Source organism: Mus caroli, chromosome 17, assembly GCF_900094665.2.
Source record: "Mus caroli chromosome 17, CAROLI_EIJ_v1.1, whole genome shotgun sequence".
Lineage (NCBI taxonomy): Eukaryota > Metazoa > Chordata > Mammalia > Rodentia > Muridae > Mus > Mus caroli.
In genome coordinates this window covers 1,515,282-1,537,710 of record NC_034586.1, presented here as the reverse complement: position 1 = coordinate 1,537,710, position 22,429 = coordinate 1,515,282, and the positions used below count along the sequence as shown (strand labels likewise).

The window sequence follows — 22,429 nt, the reverse complement described above, 5'->3', positions numbered from 1 at the left end:
AAAATTAGAGATTTGTATTCCTTTTATCATTTTTTTTCAATTTCCCATGAAAGTTACATATTCGAAAAAGATTTAAATTCATCAACCATAATGGAAGGCTGGTTTAACTGTCAGCATGAGTGTTGGGGAGGAGAGGCAGGTTAGACTGTTGGTCCGCACAGGTAATTGAACTTGCAGGTTAGTGTGTCACTATTCTTTGCAGCTTGCCTAGTTTAGGACAAAGAGCTTTCTGGGCCCCTCCAACCACTTCTCTGGCTCGTGCTGTAGGTTTACAGAGGTCTCTTAATCTTTATTGGGCTCACGGTTCCTCATCTCTTCTAGACACAGTCTAATCCTTAAGGTATTTGAAGATGTCCGTGAACATACAATGGGTTCCACTATGCTTTAGCATGGTCTGTCAGCTTATTGCAGGCCTCTGGTGGAGTTGGGCATTGCTTTCGAGTTTCCTATCACCATTTCAAGGCCACCTTTCTGACTTAGGATTATTTATTTTTTCTTTTACAACCTATAATAGACGACTCTGTTTTCCTATGTCTTATTTGTTTACTATAAACATGCAGAATGGACCAAAAAGAAAGAAAAAATGCAACACGAAGAGAAAACCTGATATTTTCTACCCTATGTCATAGGTTACTGCTACTATTCCATATTTGTGAGTTGTCTGGTGACATTTGGAGGTCACCAGACAAAGGCTATTGAAATACCTTACAGTGTCCCATTAACACATCTCATATGAAGAAAACAAACAGGCTTGTCCTCTGAAAGAATTTTCTAGCAAATCGTTGACTGTGGCTACTCTCCTTAGACAGAGGGGTCTCTAAATAGCATTTGTCCACTTCTGATTCTTCTAGATTGCCATGTCAGGTTCCTATCAGACAGAGTTAAGGAAGAGCAAAAATAATGAGATTCTTAAATTATGATAAAAGGAAAAGACGAATCTCTAATTAATTTTATCTATCTGAAGAGATCACAGGGAAGGAAATAGAGAGCATGATGGGACAGCCATGCAGGGAAAAATCTCGCAAATTCTTCAGATGCGAGTAAGATTCTGTGATAAGCCCTAACTTTCTGGTAAGCATGTTAATGGGTCCTTTAATTAGCCTTGCTGGAAAGTTCACTGATGATATGCTGGGATAATGATCTTCTGTGCTCCAAAGTGTCTAGGCATTAACTTACAAGGTGACTGAGCATACCAATGTGTATGTCCTGTGTTCCTAATGGGGTCTTGCCTCTATTTGACTCAATCAGGAAAAGGGACACATGGGCGGGTCCCTCTCTTAAATGACAAAGACTAAGTAGGAGCCATGTCTCTCCTCTTTCCTCCCATCATCTATCTTCTTTCTCCTCAGTTCCTCTGAGACCCCAGCTTCAGAAAAGAGATGGTTGGGAGCAAGCCTTCCAGAAGAGTAAGTCATTCTGTGCATGCTTTGGCTCAACATTCCTAAACATCCATTAAACTTGGAATCCACTCTGCTTTAGTGAATTGATTCTGCATCTTTGCTTTTAAATTAAATGCTGTTTTATTATTTATTGTGTGCCTATGTACAATCACATGCTGGTGCTTGTGTGTCACAGTGGTGTGTGCCCGTGGAGATCAGAGGACAGCTTCCGGGAGTTGTTTTTTTCCTTCTGCCTTACATTTTGAGGCAGGGTCTCTTCGTGCTTCTGCTACTTTTTATTTTTTTAACTCCAGGCTAGCTGCCCAGGAACTTCCTGGCAATTTCCTATCTCTGCCTCCTAGCTCACCATAAGGGTGTTAGGATTGTGGATGCATGCAGCCAAGTTCAGCTTTTTAAGTGGGTTCTTAGACTGTAGCTAGATTATAAGGGTGTACTTTTACTTGCTGAGCCATATCCTGGCCCACGAGTTAATTATACCTAGCATCCCATCTCAGTAATGTATGTATTTACTTGTAAACACCGTGTCCATATTTCACTTTATTACTGTGGTGTTCCCTGCCCCACTACTCTTCTTATGTGTAGGCTAGGGAAGGTGAAGTATTGGTTCAACAAGATGACTGAGTGGCTTGGCACTTGGCTAGGTGAGTTTGCTTACAGCCAAGCCTGTGACTTAAGTTTTAAGCCAAGCTAATGGTACTATAGGCTTGGGCTCAGATTCCCATCCTAACGTGGTTTGGTCCCAGCATGCTAATACATGCTGACTAGTGTGTACACAGCCTTTTTACCTTGCATAACTCCTTCTTGTGCCTCTGGCTGAAAGAAGCTAAACTGCAGCTAATTTATTCAGCATAAATTATGGCTAACCTTAGTGGAATAACACGTACTTTTGATCCTCTTTAGATATGGTGTCAAGGGGGAATAGTCTAGGCACAAAAGCTTTTCTGTACATTTTTTATTTAAATAAAATTTTAAATCTTGAGGACATCTGATAGTCCTCAAGGACATTAAATCTATAAAAACCAATGCCTGAATCATATCCTTAAAAATAGAAGCCATAGTTTGTTTTGTTAGTTACACTTTAAATGTCTAATTACTCTTCTTCATTTAATAATTTATTCTTGGATAACTCGAGACTTAAGCTGTGTGACATACTTAATATTTAAAAATATGGACATTTTCCTTAAGTACTGAATTCACAAGGATAGATTCTGAAGATGCAAGACATGGCTGTCTAGGTTATTTATTTATTGTATGTTTGATATGTGTGTCTGTGTGTGTATGTATGTTTGTGTGCATGCATGCATACCACATGTATAAAGGTCAGAGGCCAGCTTTAAATGTCAGTGCATGCTTCCCACCTTATTGGAGAGAGGATCTTTTGCAGTTTGCTATTGTATCCTCCATGCTATCTGACTTATATACTTCTGGGGAGTTTCTTGTCTCTGCCTCCCACCTCTGCATGAAAGTCTGGGGATTACAGATGCATGCAACCATCTCTAACTTTTCTGGGGATCCATACTTAGATTCTCATGCCTGCCTGCCAAGGGCTGTACTTACTGAGCCACCTTTTAAATGGAAACTGTGATGTTTTAACATGGCTAAACCAATTCAAACAGTTCCCATCAGGTCACAGGCCCTAGTTCTGCCTCCATGACCAGCCATTCCTACCCCAGACTTACGAATCCTTTTTGAAATAATCTGTACTAGTGTGAGTTCTATAAATCAGCTTTCCTTAATTTTAACAGGACCACTAGGCATCCTTATTTATAGCACTTGGCAAATTCATTTACTTTATCTCACCCCTTATCACTAAATGTTTGGTCATCACTACAAACAACTCTGTCTGAAGTCTTTGGGCTGAGGTATAGGTAACTCTCTAGAGATAGCACTGAGGTGGATTTGTGTGGTCAAAAGCCTGCCTCTAACCTTTCATAGATATCGAGAAAAATGATCTCTGGCTCCCCAACATCACATATGTAGGATGGTAACAAAAGTAGGCTCTTGTTAGTGCAGAGGAAAGTATACAAAAACTTTGCATCATATGTTACAACAGCCCCAGCTGAGATGAAGTAGGCAGGTCACATGCTCACAAGTTACTGTTGAAGCACATGCATGCTAAATTCACTTCAGTACTTGCATGTATCATCTTTATCAGTCCTAAAAACAAACCCAAGAAAGAGGTATTGCTATCCTGTTCGAAGTCATTACTTGACACCAGTATTTGAGTTCTGTCAAAAATAGAGAAAAGCATGAGAGTCACAGAGGCACTTTCCGAAGCTCTCCTCATGGCTGGGAACGGTAGGCATTGTTTCACACAGAATGTTCTGGGAGCCATGTGAGGCATAAACAAATGCTGTCACTGTGTGTCCTTGAATTCTTGAAAGGATTTTGAGGCAGCATTCTTTAGCATGATCTGAGGACCTGAGAGTCAAGAGTATTTCACCTGTAACTGCTTAGGTCGTGGTTCTGGCCCAACACAAATGTATCTCTTTCCAGTTTTGCTCCACTTAAAGATGATCAAGTATATTTGATGAAAAAGAGAAAAACAAAATTAAATTCTAAGTCTTTAGAAAGATTACACCTAGCCAGTATTTTAAAATTTAATTATTACTTTTTCTGCATTCAGGTGTACCCATGTCAAGATGGGAAATGTTTAGTGGGAAAACTTAATATTTTAAAAATATTTTTTGTATTATATGCATTTGCCTGAACATGCACGTTTGTGTGTGTGTGTGTGTGTGTGTGCGTGTGTGTGTGTGTGTGTGTGTGTTATACCACAAACATGGGGATTTCAGGACAACTTAGTGATAGCTGGTTCTTGCTTTCCACTTTGTAGAGGTAGGGTCCTTCCTATGAGCTTATAGATGAATCTCCCATGCCCCCTCCTCTTTCACCACAGGACAGCTGAGATTACAGGTGCTTACTTTTGCATCAGGTTTTGTGGGTTTCATGGTTTGAACTTAAGTCATGAGAATTGAGTAGCAAGTGCTTTTACCCACTGGGTATCTCACTATCCTTGATAAGGAATAATCTTACAAAATGTTTGCCTTAAAAAAGCACATTGACATGGCCGGGCGTGGTGGCCCACGCCTTTAATCCCAGCACTCAGGAGGCAGAGGCAGGTGGATTTCTGAGTTCGAGGCCAGCCTGGTCTACAAACTGAGTTCCAGGACAGCCAGGGCTATACAGAGAAACCCTGTCTCAAAAAACAAAAAACAAACAACAACAACAACAACAACAACAAAAAGGACATTAACTTTTTGACTACTTATGATCCAAAACACATAAGCGCATCTCACCATTGCTTCAGCTTGGTGGTCTTATTCTGGCCTGTAGGGGGGGTTGCTGACTGGAGGCAGAATCCATAGATTTCCATTTTGGCCTCTTATGATCTCTGTGTGTCTGGGTGTCAACATTCTCCTCTGTGAAATATGATCTGAACAGTAGCTAAGTCACAGGGTCCTTATAACCAGTAAATGGTTTCGCCAGATAAACATCCCAAACCATTACAAGGCCTACTCCTTAAAGTAAGTCTTAAAGAAATTGGATATTGCTACTACCGTGAAGTTTCTGCATTCAAAGCATGTCCCTTCACACTGTGACGTCTTGGGAAAGTCTGAAAGAGTGACATCTTAGTTGTCTAGAGCATCACAATCTAATTGATGAGTATAAGCCATGCATCAATGTGATTGGGTTTAGGCTCAGTCTGCAGGACTCCTTACCTGGCACAGTGAACCTGCTCTCCCCGGCAGGGAACCTACGACTGTTCCTTTGGCATGGTATTAAGCTACTGTCTAAGAGTTTGTGTTTAGTGTCCACAGTTCAGTGCAAAAAGGAAGCTTCTGATGCGGCAGGTAGTTTATAAGTGAACTCATAGCTGGTCGTTGCCAAGGATAAGGGATTGTAAGTGTTGAGCAATTACTCTTTGGTGGGCTTTTTGTGTTGCCATCTCTGAACATCCTGGAAGGGAGGGTGGAACAGATGTAAAATCATGGGATGGGAAGGAATACTGCCATATTCATGAACTCACAGCACACACAAGACCTGCATAATATTGGACCCAGCCTTTTTTAGTCATGGACAAGGGAGAGAGAGGCTTATACATCCTGACCCTTTCCTGAGAAGCTGTAGGCATTAAACGATTGCTGGGGAAGGAGAGAGAACAAGCTCCCTCCTATGCTCATGCAGGCAACCTTAATTAAATGTAATGAGCCACACGCAGAAAAAGAAAGTCATAGAGCACAAGGGAAGAGGAGGGCAAGGAATAAAAGGATGATGGGGGATGATGACGATGACGATGATGATGATGTGTGTGTGTGTGTGTGTGAAAGAGAGAGAGAGATTATGAAAGAATAAATGAATTTTAAAAATAAAGAATAAGGAAAACTGAAATGTTTGAGTGGTAGCTTCCTGAAAGAAGTGAGATTTAACCTAAATAAAAATATACACGTCTTTCGATGGGGAACGGGATCTAAATAGAAAAAGCTGTTTGGGAAAAGACTATGCCATATATACATTATCTACTGTTCTGTGCAAGGCAGTATGCTAGGTTCTGGTGATAGTAGATACAAAAGAAGATCCCTATCTGTCAAGAGCTTACTTCTGAGACAAAAAACTTACTAGACAATATGTTTGAGATAAGTGTTCAAGAAAAAGAGATAGTTATCTTATTTGATTTTATGGATTACTGTCTGCTGCTTTACGACATAGTGATTGGATATATACATATATGAACAATGATTATTTAAGTATATGCATGACATAGTGAGCAGGAAGAAACTCATTTTCAGAGACAATTTAAACATGGAAGAGCTCTAGCCTAAGCCTAAATGTGCGTTTAAAAGCTGGTGACTTTCAATTTTTCTGTGCGTGGATTTTTCAAGAGAGGGTTTCTCTGCGTAGCCTTGGCTGTCCTGGAACTCTCTTTGTAGGCCATGCTGGCCTCGAACTCACAGAGATCCTCTTGTCTCTATGTCTAGAGTGCTGGGATTAAATGTGTGCTGCCATGCCTGGCTTAACCTGATGACTTTTTTAACAAAAAGAATTTCAGTTGATATGAATTTGTGTGTGTGTGTGTGTGTGTGTGTGTGTGTGTGTGTGTGTGTGTGCATTTAACATGTGCATGTATGTGACAGCCAACTTCAGGTGTCATTTTTTTTCAGTTTTTATAAGTTAGCCACCCACCTATATTCTGGGGACAGGATAACTAATTGACCTGGAGCTCTCTGAGTAGGGTAGGCTAGCTGGTCAGAAAACCCCAGGAATCTAAGTCTCTCTGCTTTCCCAGTACAGGGGATTATAACTGTTTGCTACTATGTCTGGCATTTTTTTCAATGTGTGGTCTGAGGCCTGACCTCAGGTTCCCATAGTTACATGGACAAGCAAGTACTTTCTTCATTGAGTCATATACCCAGTCCCTTAGTCTAGACGGACTCAGCTCTAGATGTCAACAGCTCCATATCACACTTGGAATTATGTATTTTGAGATATATTTTCCTTCTTCTATTTGGTATTGGTCACTCAACAAGTGCTATGGAGTCTCCATGCAATAGGTAATGTGCTGGACAGCCAATGAGGACACACAGCACTCAGACTGCCAGCGTTCTTGATCTCATGGGGGTTTTAGTTTTTTGATCTGTGTTAAAATAAAACTAATGAGCAGAGACCATACTCCAAACATTTACATTCTTAGGTAAACCAATTGGGTTCTCAAAGGATGGTATGAGGTAAACAGAATGACAGGTTATTGGTGTATGATCAGGGATTTCAAGGGGAGGCAAGGAATGATTAACAGTCATTTTCCTCCCTCTGATACAGGGTTTCTCTGTATAGCCATGGCTGTTCTGGAACTCACTCTGTAGACCAGGCTGGACTCTAACTCAGTGGTACACCTGCCTCTGCCTCCTAAGTTCTGGGATTAAGGGCATGCACCACTATTGCTTGGCAAATCTTAAGGGCAGAAGGAAGCCACCTCAGCCACAGGGCAGGAGGGCAGAGAGTTCTCCTCTACCGATTGGTCATGCTGCCTTTGGAGTAGAGAATACTGAGGAAGACAGAATGAGAAGGAACAAGACTTGCTGGAGTTTACCTTCATATTGTGACCTACACTTGAAACGCTTTAGGAACCAGCTGGGAGTGGTGGCTGCTTTGATTAAAGACTCATGTGTACAAAGCCAGAAAGGATTCTCTCCTGAGGAAGTGGAAAGCATTGTCCCTAGGTGAAGGATGGAGGAATGGTCTAGAAGAAATATAATGTTCCTTCTGCTTCACTATGGTTTTCAAGTCAGGGAGGCATTTGTTTTTGTTGCTCGCCGTGTGCCCATCCAATGAATAAGCCATTAACTGAACTGGTAAATAAATAAGAAGAGAGTGACAGTAATGTTTTATGTGTGGACCTTATCATGTTCTCGGCATGACCAGCCACCTGTAACACGTTGGATACTTTGGGCCACAAAACTTTCTGGAAATGTGACTTACTCAAAACTTTCTGGTTGTTTACCTTCAAAATAAGGAAGACATTGAGCCTGAGAATGCCAGTGTCCTATTTTGTAATTCCGAGCTTACATCCATGGGCCTCTCAGGAATTTTGAAAAAATGAACGTGCAAGGAGCAAGAGGCTGAGAACATGAAACAATCCAGAAATAATGTTAAATTTCTAATAAAGTCTAATCTGGGGTGACTTTGAAGATGAAAGCTGATAAAGGTTTGTAACATGTTGTAACTTTAAAAGTGCTTTAAAGGAACAAATCAAGGATCTCGGGTCTGTTGTTTGTTTGGTTGCTTTGTCTGATTATTAGAGCTCTCATTAGCTACTCAAGAAAGGAGGTGGCTGGCACATGAAGGGCAGAGACTTGGATGGACAGAGATGCTGCCTGGTGATTTTGCATCGGCTGTGACTTCTGTGATGCTTTTCACTCCTTGGGCTTTGTTCATTCATGGTTGAAGTATTTCTAGAACACTTGGGAAATACGTCTCCAGGAGCCACAGAGTGTGACAGCTACACATCCATGCAGTTAGCATATTGAACTGTAAGATATTCTTACATGAACCCTGATGACTAGTTTAGCTCCTTAACACTTGCTGACACATGTAAGAGATAAGAAAGTGGCAAGGAATTTCTAGCAAAGCCACACTGAGAAACTTCCAGATGGACTGAGGCCTCCTATCTTACTCTTGGAACCTGACCAGTTTATAAGCTCAGAGAGACTTGTGGCAATTGGTGGGACCCCCTCATGGGAAAGATGCATTGAAGTTTCACAGGTCTCTCCCTCTGTATCTAAGATGTCACCAATAGCCAACACTATTATTCCCCTCATAAGAGGACCAACTTCTCAGGGTGACCTGGCATCCTGTTGGTTTGTGCTCCAGAGAAACCAGGATGTTAGATCTCCTGCATATTCCTGTGTTTTATTTATGCCATTCTGGTGTATATCTGCACATGGTAGTGTATGCATATATTTATGTGCATGTGTATACATGCATATGTGGAGGCCAGAGGACAATATAATGCTGTGTTCTTCATGTGGTGCTCAACCTGTTTTTGAGATAATGTTTCTCAATGGCCTGGAGCATACCAAGTAGGTTATAGGAGTCTGAGACGAAAGAGCTTCAGGGATCTGCCTGCAGTTGCCTCTCCAGTGCTGGGATTACACGTGCATGTCACAGTGCCTGGCTTTTTTTTTTTTTTTTAACATGGGTTCTGGGGATCTAACTCCGGTTAGATGAGCTTACCTATGTACCCAGCCCCAGTTTAACACGGGTTCTGGGGATCTAACTCCAGTTAGATGAACTTACCTATGTATCCAGCCCCAGTTTAACATGGGTTCTGGGGATCTAACTCCGGTTAGATGAACTTACCTATGTACCCAGCCCCAGTTTATTCCTTTTTATTTCCCCCCTAGCCGTAGGAGAAACAGGTGCTTCCTAAACGTACCCAGCTTATTCCCCTTCGTCTTCTTAGTCATTCTTCTCCTACTGGATGGATTAGATGATCTTACATTGGCTCTCTCTTATACTAATTTCTTACCCATCAAATCTTGTGCATGGCAGTGATTACAATGGGCAGCTTTGATTGTCGACCTGACATGATCAATTGATCTAAAATCACCCGGAAAGGGAGGCTCATTTAAGGCCTAGGCTAGCTTGGCCTGGGACAAGTCTGTGAGGGATTTTAATAATTGAGTTAATTGACGTGGGAGGACCAACCCTGAATGTGAGCAGCACATGTCAGGGACTGAATGAAGAAAAGAACAATCTATGCACCAGCAGGTATGGATGTCATGTGACCAGCCATTGTCCCCTTCCTTCCCTGAAGTGTTGGACTGTGACTTGGAACTTTGAGTTGTGTAAAACCTTTCTCCTGCAAGTTGCTTTTGCCATAGAAACAGGACCAGAAGGTGGGACAGCTATCATCTATTTGAAGTAGGCTTTAAGGGTATCCACAGCAGACTGAGGATCAGTACGCAATGCTGAACACCAGAGGCTACAACTTTATTTCTATGACCATGGTTCTATTTGGGGGGAGAGGGGTGTCTCTGAAGGTGTCCAGGCCTGTGCACATGAAAGACAGTGGGTAAAAATGGGTAAAAAACAATCTACAAAAGCTGTCTTTTTATTTTAAGCCAAGATAGAAGAAAAAAAATTCAAGTACAGTGAGTCACAGTTGTTTATCTCTTGCAGTGTGTGTAACATCTCATCTTGAAATTTTGAATGCCTTCTTTCCACATCACCTTGAAAATTCACAGGCTATATAGGATTTTACATAACTCCTTCCTTTCAGCAGAGTTTGTGCTCTCTATTAAGGCCATGTGCCAAACTACAGTATTTTATTTTATTTTTTTTATTTACTAAGAATGTAAGATATTTAAAAGTGGGATAACATTTTAATAGCTATTATTCCCCTTTCTCGTTCTATATTATGAAAAAAAAAAAGCATTCAATGTCTAAACCATCTCCACTGCCCTATGGCTATGTTTGGATTTTCCAGAAGACCCTGAGATAAGAGTTCTACAGCAAAGAGTTTAATTCTGAAACAAAGGAGATGGATGGATGGTGGAAAAGAAGGCAGTGTGGATATAGCTATCCTCTGGGCAACTGGACTGTTGTTTCTATGGAAATATAAGGGACCAATGCAGACATCTGTACAGATAGGAGTTATTTTGTCCAAGGGAGGAGGGCTCTCTTCTCCTCTTCGAGGGTGCTATGTAGAGCTGCCCTTGAGAAGTATTAATCTCCAGCATTTCTGTCATTCATGTGGACAGGCCTGAACACCTTCAGAGACCAGACAGAACTATGGCTATAGGAATATAAGGCACATGTGTCAAAATAATAAGGGTGAAGGGATGTAGTTTTGGCCCTGATGACATCTGCTATATTTTGTTACATAAAATTCTCGATCATGAAGACTCTTACTTTTATAGGAGGAAATTACTGTAATTTGATTTGTCAGCTCATCATCGGTTCTTAGCTCTCTGGAAGCTGTAATGCGTATGTTGAAGAGCTGAGTTAGTTCTTTTGCCTGTTGCTGGGACATAATACCCTCACAAACCAACTTAAGGAAGGGAAGGTTTATTTGGGCGCAGGGTCAAGTCTATCATGGAATGGAGGTCATGGTGGGCAGGAGGTCACAGTGAGAAGGCAGTTAGTCACATTGTATCCACAGGAAGCAGAGGGAGATAAATGCTTGTGCTCAGCCCACTTCCTCCTTTCTAAGAATTCTGGGACCTAAGCCTAGGGAATGGTCCCGCCCATCTTCCGGTGTGTCTTCCTACCTCAATTAACATAATTAAGGTAGTCCCTTACAACCATACCCAGAGGCTTGTGTACTAGGTTACTTCAGATCCTGTTAAATTGATAAATGGGAGGGGCGAGGGGGGTGATTCCAGGCAGATTGTAGACCATTCTGGGATGGATTTTAAATGAGGGGAAGGATTGGGAAAGGAATCTTGGATTTCCAAATTTATTTTAAAATAATAAACAGTCACTAAACTGCTTGCTTTAAAAGAAGCAGGAGAGGCTCAAGAAATAATAAACAACAGTCAACTCATTTCTCCAGGTCAGAAGTGAGATTCCAGGAGGGAAAGAGGGAGGGAGGGAGGAGAAGATGCTCATGCATATCTTGAGGATTCTTGAAGAGGAAGTGGGGGAGGGCGCACATAACAATAGAGCAGGCCCAGTAGAGTGGATGATTCATGCCACACCTGTGTTGCTATATGCTAGCCTTTGTGATCAGGAACAATACAACATAAATACGAGACTTGGTGGACTTTCTGAAATGGTACCCCAAACACTCAGCTTGTTTCCACGGGGAAAGTCATTCCTGAGAATGGGAGTCTCAGTTTCATCTAACTACTGTTTCCTTGCAGTCTGCATTCCAGTGGTTTAGGGACACATTTTATTCTTCTATCTGTAGTTGGAGTCCAGGAACACAGCAAGGAAAGGATTTGTCTGCTCCCTGAGGGATGTCTGGCACCACCCAGTTGCTGACTTTGGTTACCTTTCTTTTAAAAACTAGGTTTTACATGAGCTCCTTCATCTCTCAGGTCACTTTAAATAAGAGCCTCCCTTCTTCTGACCTTGATGTTGAACCCAGGAGACTCCTTGGGTATGTGTTGATGGCTCATTCATTGCTAGGCTATTTGGTAATGGCTTTCTCCTACCAGAGGGAAAATACTTTCTTTTCATTTCCAATACTTGGTTACCATTTCTCAGATGGTGCATTGGAGCACACCATTGTCCAGAGCCATGAGCAAGACAAGTTCAGGCTTCAACCAAGAAGATTTCACATCACTGTGTCTCAAAGGGAAAAAAAAGGAATTAAAAAACAGTTATAGATAGAAATAAACTGAAGTAAAAACTTAGTAGAATGTTGTCAATGACTTAGGATGTAAAAAAAAAAATCAAGGATTTGCTGGGGGGAAAAGGCTAGGGGTTGAGGGGTGGCTCCACGGGCAAAGCACTTGCCACACAAGTATGAACATCTGACTTTAAATTCCCAAATGCCACATAATGCCAGATGTGGTAGAACACATCTGTAATTTTAGTATTCCTAACCTGAAACAAGAGGCAGAGATAAGAGTTTCCTAGGATGCTCGTGGGCAAGTGACCTTGCCTACACGATAGTCAATGGCAAAAGGCTCATCTTAGACGAAAACTGACACCCGAGATTGACCTTTCCAGACATGCCATGGCATATATAAACCCACATATATCAACACACATACACAAATGAGAGAGAGAGAACAAAATTTCCCCTTTCCTCCCTCCCCCTTTTTAGACTTTGGTATATTTGTTCAACGTGTATTTTGGATAAAAAGTAATTGACCCAGTCTTGAGTTTGGATTGATAATGATCAGCATCTAGAATCATAGCACACACACTCGTTTGAGCATCACAATTCAGGACATCTCTGTTTGTTTGCCATTACTTGCACTTATATGCTTTTTCCTAAAGTTAAGAAAAGAATATCCCTGAGGTCCTGCTCAGAGCGAGCGCAGGGAACTGAAGACACAGCTCCCATTAACAACCCTGTGGATTGCACAGTCTGTTTGATTCCCTCAACGCTTTGCAGGGAATGTTCTTTCTGATGGTGCGCTGTACAAATCTACCACTTCCAGACTGGAAAGTGTCCTGGGGTAACAAAACATTGAGAAGCAAACTACCATATGGAGAGTCTGTCACCCAAAAGATGCCTTGAGAGCCAGACTTTTTCTTGGGACAAAGCCAAGGAGTAAATTGGAGCAGGTGAGAGATGATCCATGGTTTGAGCTTTCCTTAAGGGACTCTTTGGCCACAGAGAGAGGCTCAGAATGCTTAGACACCTATGAAAATAGGGGAAGCTGTCCTGTGTCATGTAGAGAGCCTTCTTCACTGCAGCGGCAATGCCACAGTGAAAGGGACTCTAAGGGGCACTTAGAAGCTGCTTTGACTCTTCCTTGGCCTCACAGAGGCACTGCAAACAGGGTGAAAGCTGACAGCTCTGCCTCCTTTGGGCACCCACCTCCCTTCTTTAAGCCACTTGCTCACCTTTATGGTAAGTTTACCATATGGTGTAGCATATGGTATATTTACCATTCAAGGAGTATCCACTAGGAACCAGGGATACCTAACCTACTTCATTCCCTTTATGGCTATGATGGTACAGAGTCACTTTGGATGCCATGAATAACAAAGGCTCTTGGGCAGGCAGACCCTCTCTGAAGTGGCAACAGTTGTCTGTGATGGAGAGACTACGCTGGGAAGCAGGCCATCTTGTGGGAACCATTATTGTTCCTTCTTACAATGCCAGGAGTTGACAGATAACAACTTCTTGGGTCACACATGCTGTCAGGACTAGAGCTGCGATAGTGATGGGGCACCCCTTGATCCCAGTTCTTTAACTGTGCCTGTTTCTTGCCCCACCACGGTAGTCTACACCTAAAGCTCACATCAGGATCCCAAAGAGGACCTTGAGAGTCACTGGAGTTTATTATTTATCTCTCTCCCTAATATGTTGTTTTCTTTCTTCCATTGGGAGTTAGCATTATTTTCTTCCCACTGCAAAAAAAAGAAGTTTTTCCAAGAAAGGCTAAGAGCAGGGCTGGAGAGATGGCTCAGTGGTTAAGAGTACTGGCTATTCTTCCAGAGGTCCTGAGTTCAGTTCCCAGCAACTACGTGATGGCTCATGACCATCTGTTGTGGGATCTGATGCCCTCTGTGTGAAGACAGATCATTCATATACATAAAAATAAATAATTTTTTAAAACGACAGAGAGTAATCCAGAAATTCTTCCTGCTACATCTTCTCATTGTTCCCTGGTCTTTAAAGTGGTCATGTGAGTGGTCTATTGAGGGACTGAATATGCAATAGTATTTGTTCACAGTGTCTTGAGCAGCTACATACCTCTGCACTTGAAGGCTTGCATTGTGAATAGAAGTTGTTCTGACTAAGACTAGGGTTTATCTATGTGTGTTATGTGTAAGTATTGAGAAAGTATCTTGGCATGACATCAGTTTAGCCAGCCAGCACTTTTAAGTTCCTGCTGGGACCTAAGACCTCCTCAGCTATGGGTTCTTAACCTGGATGCAGAATGAAGCATGGATTCCTTCTTGTGGAGTGGGTCTCAAAACTAAGGGTCAGAGCACCATACCAGTTTGCCAGTGTTGCACCAGTGTATATATCTTACCCAGAAGATTGACATTTAAGTCCATAGTGTTCTCAATTGAGTACGGCCACTGATGTCTTCTGGCATCACGAAAGCCAGCCAGCAGGGAGGGAGATTCCAGGTCAGGTCCACTTTGATTTCTCTGTATCATGGACTGAAGCTATGTGCTGTCTTCAGCAATTAGATCTTACTAACTTATTCTGGTGGGCAGCCTAGGGGCATGGCGAGAGCCCTTTCTTGTAGGTCTGGGGGGAATGTTGGGAGCCTTTCAAACCAACTATTCATAAAGAGGTATCCCCCATATCTGGCACTGGAAATTTGGTTTAATATCCCAAGGTAAACTACTAAGTTCATCATGACTCAGCCATTCAGGCTGGCCTTCTAACATTCATATGTTTTAGTTGGCTTACAAAGTAATAGGTTTTCAATAAGTTTTGGTTTTCTACCGCTGAAATGGATATAAAAACACTGCTACCTTCGTGGGTTATAATCTAAGAACTACATAGTCACCAGTTGAGAAAAAAGGAAAAAAAAAAACCCCAAAACTCTGGCTCTTTGAAAAAAAAAAAAGCTCCCAGACCCCTCCCCCACCAGGAATTAATCCATTTTAAAAGCAATTTCATCAGAATTTGCAGTTGCTGTAAACCGACGGGCAGATTGCCTGGATTTGGGGTTGAAGGCAATTTAATTCCAGTGTCTCCACTGTCTGCTTTGTCTAGCTCTGAATTCAGGTCAGGAAAGGTAAGCTGGCATCAGCAGCCAGCTGTTACTACCTGTATCTGAATGCCAATGTCCCCTGGTGTATTGACACAGGAAGAAAGTAAATAAGGTAACGTCCTCAGAATTTTCTTTACGCTAAACATGCAATTAGCCACTTACCCATGATGAGCCACATTTAATTTTAGCTAAGTGAAAAGGAATGCTGACCGGATTTATTCTATTATCTGTTTGCTTTCTGGGAAAGGGGCAGCTGGATCGTCTCATGGCAGGCACTGTTTGCCTCCTGCGGTACTCACCCATGAAATATGTTAAAACTTGCAGGAATTGCATGGTGCACAAAACTTGAAGACTATCTTTATTGGCTGTGCCATCCTTTTGCTTGATAGGGAAAAGAAGGATTTCATGGTTCCAGTCTCTGACTGTGCAGATGGGGCAGACCCTGAGAGGTGGCAGACAGAGGTGGGCCTGGCCAGTCCTGGACAAGGTCACTGAGGACCCTTCACCTTGGTATGTGTCAGCCCAGTGACTTTGTTCCCCTTTGGCAGCTCATCACCCTACTTTGGGCCAAGACTTCTGGCCGTTCCCAGCCATTGCTCCCACAGCTCTGATTTCATCACCAACACCATTTCCAAAGGGCTCTGTTCCTGAGATCAGTCACAGGGAAAGAGGTTGGATGCATTCCGGCGAAGCTTTTAGGCAATGAAGGAACTTTTGAGCATTCCCCCTCGCGTGTGTGGTATTTTTTTTTTTTTTTTATATAGTAGATGCTTTGAAGTGTCAGTATTTTAACCATAAGAAATAAATTGTAAAGGGTGAGATTTCAGCCACAACTTCCAGGCAGACCGTGAACCCAGGCTCTGACCTTGCCTGTGTTCAGGGCACACACACCTGGAGACCTGGGTGCTGAAGAAGTACTTGGACTAACTCCAGGCTCTGCTAAAAGTGTAAAACTACTCAGGCTGCATACCACGGCGAGCAGATGGAAGAGTTCTCAAACTGTTCTATTTGGACAAGAATCTTTGGGAGGTCATGAGTTCCCTGCCTCTGGAAACTTGTGAGGCGGGCTTCTGAAGTATCTAAGAGATGCACTGTGGAAAAGATTCAGGCAGTAAAGTGTATCAGTAAGAGTTGGGCCAGGGTGATGAGCATATTCCCAGTGGGCTAAGCCAGGAAAATGATTCATTTCTATGGAGAATTGATCATATGGATCAGGAGGTAACCTTGAGCATCTTTGACTCATAGGACTACTGGGACAGGATTTCCAGAGACTAGAAAATAAGAGCCCTTCTGGTCTGTGGATTGAGGTACAGCTGACTAGAGGGAGCTAAGGATCTTGTAAGAGACGTGGTTAGGCCTAGAGCAGAGGTCCTCAACCTTCCTAATACTGCGATCCTTTAAAACAGCTCCTCATGTTGTATTGACCCCCAACTATAAAATTATTTCTGTTGCTGCTTCATAACTACAATTTTGCACCTGTTATGAACCATAATATAAATATTTTAGGAGAAAGAGGGTTGCCAAAGGGGTTGCATCCCACAGGTTGAGAACCACTGGCATAGAACCTCCTAGGTGGTGCTGCCCTGCCAGGGACTTTGTACCCTCAGACAGGGAGAGCCACACTCTGAGCTTCATTTTTTCCCTGGCCTTGCCAAGCTCAGCCAATGCTTTCCATTAGCCATGTCCAACTTCCAGGCCATTAGCTGGGCTACCAAGGCAGAGAACATAGGGTAAGGCGGGTGCTCTGAGACATGGTTCTTCACTGATCTGCACTATGGGAACTTGTACCTGACAAACTCCAAATGTCTCGCTAAGTCTGACAAACTAAAACAATTTTCTTGGTTCTCTTTTTTTTTTGAGATTCTTTTTTTTGACACAATATATTTTGATCTTTCTTCCCCACTCCTCTCTCATTTCTTCCAGGTCTTTCCCATATCTATATCCAACCGACTCTGTGTTCTTCCTCCTTCTCCCTCTTATAAACAAACCAAACCAAAATGAACAAACAAAAAAACAAGAGACAAAAACCAAGAAATTCGATCCTCCAAGAGAAACCCCACAAAAAAGAAAACAGAGGCTAGTAAGACAAAAACAAAGTGGCCAAACAAAGCAAAAATGAAACAAAAATTTCACAAAAGTACCACTGAGTTTGTTTTGTGTTGGCCAAGTACTCCTGGACACAGGATTTCCCCTAGTTGATACACCCAGTGAAATTCCACTAGAGAAAACTGACCTTTCCTTACAAGTGGTTCGAACCAGTACAGATAGCTTTTTGGTTAGGGGTGGGACCCTGTGTCCATTTCCCCCTTCTAAGTGCTGGCACCCTGTCTGGCCTGAACCTGTGTAGGTCTTGGATGTGCTGCTACATCGTTCATATTGCATCAGTTCTGTGGTGTCTGGAAGACATTGCTTCTTGGAGTCATCCAGCACCTCTGGCTCTTAGAATCTTTCCACCTCTTTTTCCGGGTAGATCTCTGAGCCTGGAAGCAGGAGGGATGTGATGAAGCCATTACACCCAGGACCGAGTGCTACAAAGTCTCTCACTCTCTGCATGTTGTCCAGATGTACGACTACAAGAAGCGTCTCTGGTGTGGGTTGATCAAAGCACTGATCTAAGGATACTGCAATATGTCATTAGGATTATTTCTATGTCCCTTTAGCAGAATAAGAGCAGTGGGTTTCCCCTAGGACCATGGTTTATTTAGTCTACAGTTCTTGCCCACTTCAGCAGTGTGTCACTTATGGGTTTCATCTCATGGAGTAGGCCTTAAATTCAATGTTACAGAGTTGTTGGTTACTCACACAGCACGTGTGCCACTATTGCACCAGGATATCTTGCAGATAGACCACTACTGTAGGTCATAGGGTTTGCAGCTGGGTGATATTGACCTCTCAGTATGTGGATGCTAGTCAGGAGAGATGGAAGAATTTAACCAGGCACCAGCCTGACTTCTCCATTTGGTGATGTATGTAAATGGTGTCTTCAGCAGTAGGGCTTTACCAATGAGAACAACCAGTAAGTCTTGCAATCGTGTGTGATGTTTGGGGGTGTTCATGGGATCCCTTTGTTTAGACTCAACAAGATATAACATATTCCTGGTGCTGGAGGTTTCAGTTGATGGTGTAAGATGTTTAGTTGGAGCATTTGCTCCCCTGTTATTTGATGCCTCTGGTTAGATATATTTAAGGAAGCTTCTACAGTAGTGATTTCTACATTTTTTAAAAATGTTTTTTATTGCTAATTGTTCCTCTGCATATTTCCTTTCCAACCTCACCCCTATTTGTTCCTCCTAGTCTTGGTTTCTCTTTACTTCTTCTTAACACTATATTCTACTTTCCCTTCTCTGGGAGATTGTCCCCTTCTCCCCTGGTCCCTGTGTACCTAACACATACAAAAACCTTGAAAGCTAACATCCGTGTATAAGAGAATGTTTGTCCTTTGGGGTCTAGGTTACCTCACTTGGGATATTGTTTTAAAATACTCTAATAGCACATATGAGTTCACTCCCAGGGAAAGAGACCATTAGACATCTGGAAAGTAAGTATATGAGTGAATTCTACCTCATTGTTTCAGGGGCAGTTCTACCTTGCTCTATCTGGTCTCGAAGGAGCCAAACTTGATGGAATCGTCTTCCTTCTTGTTTTAAGAACCCCAAATGTGAAGGCAGGAACTTTCCTCTTCTTGTGGTTCTGATCATAGAATTTAAATAGACAGATCTGGTGGTTGTGTGTTTTTGTTCTTAACTAAAATATCTTACTTATATTTAGAGGGTAGGAAGAGATGTCACAATGGTACACTTTGGGTGTGAGTGGGTGCACATGTATATGTCCATGCACATTCATATGTACCTGTCTATAGACAATCTTGGGTGTCATTTTCAGGTGCTGTCATATATGTATATATGCACATACACATATATACATATGTACAGATAAGTATATGTATACATATGTATACATACACACATATATGTACACATATTTTATTTATTTATTTATTTATTTATTTATAATTTTTCAAGACAGGGTCTCTATTCCCTAGAACTCACCAAGCAGGTCAGGTTACCAGTGAGTTTCAATGATCTACCTGTCTCTGTTCCCAGGTCTGAATTATAAGCATGCCGCCACATAGGGATTTTTCTGTGGGCTCTGGGAGTTCAAGTCAGATTCTTGCAGTTTACCAGCTGAGCTCTTTCCCCAAATCACAATGGCACACTGGGTCTTAGTAATGCATTGTCAATAGAGTTGGCCCCGATTCCTAAGTGCAAAGCCCTTTGTCTGATCTCTTTGAAGTGACACTTGGCATATAGGCAGGGCATTTGTGGGATAGCTGCCTTGTTTAAGAGCTTCTTTCTCCTGCTTTCCTTTTCCCAAGCTCAGCTGTTTGCTGGGGCTGGGAGTCAGGGTGCTGTTCTCTTGTGGATAACAGCCAGCCAGGTTGGCTCTGCTGCAGCAGCCAGCAGGCCTTTCCTTAGGTCTGACAATCAGCTAGAGATGAAAGTGGCTCTTCCTTTGAAAGTGGTGTCAGTGGGCAGGCTTTCTGAGCCGGAGTGCACTTTGCAGAGGTGCCCTGCATCTGCCCATGGCTGTGACTTTGAAATGAGACATACTTTAACCTTGAAAGTTGAAGATATGGAGGGGGCAGGGTGCTGAACAGACTGCCAGATGCTGTGGGGTTGTTTCCTGGCCAAGCTCTGTATTTATCTCACCTGCTTGTGGGCCCTAGAAATCAGAGAGGAGAGTGAAGTAGAACTGGAGGTAGCTGTGTTTCAATAACGTCAACAGAAAGCTTATTTCTCTGTTCATATTCAATTTGAATTGGCATATGGGCATCAGGTACAGTATTTGCTATTTCTTCTCTGTCTCTCACCTTGCCTTCTTCCTTCCCTTCCCTCTTCCTTCTTGTCTTCCTTTCCTCTCTTCTTTTCTTTATTCTCCCTCCTTCCCTCCCTGCTTCCCTCCCTCTCTCCCTCCCTCCCTCCCTCCCTCTTTCTCCCCATACCCCACTCTACCCTTTCTCCTAATCCCTCACCCTTCCCTCTTTCAGGATCTCACTGAACAGCTCTGCTGGCCTAGAACTTGCTGTGTAGGCCTGTCTGGCTTTGAACTCTTAACTTTCCTGCCTCTGCCTCCCAAGTGCTGAGCTCACAGGCACTCGCCACCATGCCTGGTTTGGGAGCTCCTTTCTGAGAGAAGACTCCCTGCTAAATGAATATGACCTCAGACTTGTGGTGGGACATTTCTGATCATAAGGAAGATATGCGGAAAGCAGGTGCTAGGTTTGGGGACCTTCCCTGGAGATATTGGATTTATTATGTTATAAAGTGCTGGGCATGGTGGCGCACACCTTTGGTCCCAGCACTTGGGAGGCAGAAGCAGGCGGATCTCTGAGTTCGAGGCCATCCTGGTCTACAGAATGAGTTCCAGGACAGCCAAGGCTACACAGAGAAACCCTGTCTCGAAAAAACAACAAAAAAAAAAAACATGAAAAAAACCCAATAAAGTGCTTTCCCTTACTGTCCTGGTTTCCATTTAGTTTTCCATATTTCCTTCTGTGTTGAAATGTGAAGGATGGAGTGACGGGCCTGTGTTCTTCCTCTTCCACTCTGCCTGCCTTCTAGAACACAGAATGTAAATAGTTTTGTTGTTTGGACAAGTATTAAGACTTAGTAAATATTTTATCAATACCATATACGCTCACTGGGGATGTAAACAGATCTGGGCCCACAGAAGACAAGGTGCCGGTTCTGGACTCTGGGAGCAGATGCTTCTGTCTGCCCAAGGTTGCCACCTGCCTTATTTCTGGGAGTCACCTCTCTTCTACTATTGGAGTAGGGACTGTATCTGTGCTCTGCCTCAGATGAGGTGACAAGCTTCCTAGGTGACTAGGCCAAGGTGACTTAAAGCTTGAGTTAAGGTCAGAGGTCCTATGTTAGAAATAGCAGTTATTTTGGTGCCACTTGGTAACAGTGTTGATGGTAGCCTGTCTTCTACCTGATACTGACCTACAGGGTGTTCAAACCAATGGCCTCTTTGTGATTCTCATCAAAATCATTCGAAAAGCCAGTTGCCAGAGTACTCGAATTTCAGAACAAAGGTTATAAAAGATACCTTAATCTTTTCTAAATAATTTATTGCGGCCCTTCTGCTTGCCATCCAGTCTCCTGGCTCTATTCCAGGGTGCTAACCTAGGGCTTGCAGCTTTACCATTTAAAATACTTCACTTACCTGCCACAGGTGAATCCCCCCCCCCCCCCCCCCCCCCCACCTTCTAGCCTCTTGTCATCCCCAACTTCTGTCCTCTCTCCTCTTCTTTCCCTCCCTACCTTTTCAGGCAAAGTCTTGCTTAGTAGTTCAGACTGGCCTTGAACTCAGATCCTCTGGAGTACTGGAATTACAGGGTACATGTTCATGCCTAGCATAGTTCTGTTTTGTTTTGTTTTTCTCTGAAAATGTTTCTTGAGCCCTTGCCATATTTGAGGCAGTGTGGTCACAAGGATGATGACCTCTAGATGACCTCTGCCCTCAGGCAGTACTGTCACTATGAGGAGCTGACATATTAAGACTCATGTTCACTTCAAAGTTACAGGTGGGACACACATGTAATCGGAGGTTTTACATCGAGGGACTTAGGTTCAATCTAAAAGATTCCTGTGTTTTGAATGTGGGTAATATCTTTAATAGTCCCACATGCAATCTTGAGAGGTTCCTTGGACTTGTAAGAGGTGATGTCTAAGAGGTTCTTGTGTCTTACGGATATGACTTCAAAGGCTTGTTATGTGTTCCTGGTAGCCTGTTAACACAGAATCCCTTTCATTATGTCTGGTGACCTCACTGGAGTGGTGTAGTGCTTCATCTTAAATAGAACCTTCTGCATTTTAAGCTGTGGATGTGTTTTCTCTATCTAGGTTATCCTTGCTATTGTGATGTGAAAGGAGAGCTGATTAATATAAGAATGAACAAGTGGTTTGTTATAATCTTGATCTTCTCTCTCCCCTCAAAGACTCATGTGTTCAAGGTTTAATCATCTGCCCGTGGCACTATGGTGGAGTTCTAGAAGCTGCAGGAAGTGGGTCCTTAGGAAAGGAAGTGAGGTCAATGGGGACACACTCTTAAAAGGGGGGTACTGACATTGCATGCCTTGCTTTGCTTCTCGGCTGCTGGAGGTGA

General features: G+C 42.7%; 1 long non-coding RNA gene across 1 annotated transcript; it reads right to left on the bottom strand.

The window, feature by feature from the left end:
• Positions 1-19,252: 19,252 nt before the first annotated feature.
• Positions 19,253-21,728, bottom strand: LOC110312217. The gene is made up of 3 exons (XR_002380038.1): positions 21,586-21,728; positions 20,777-20,873; positions 19,253-19,981 (listed from the first exon to the last, which is right to left on the bottom strand). It is a non-coding gene; the product is annotated as an uncharacterized LOC110312217 (long non-coding RNA).
• Positions 21,729-22,429: the final 701 nt, after the last annotated feature.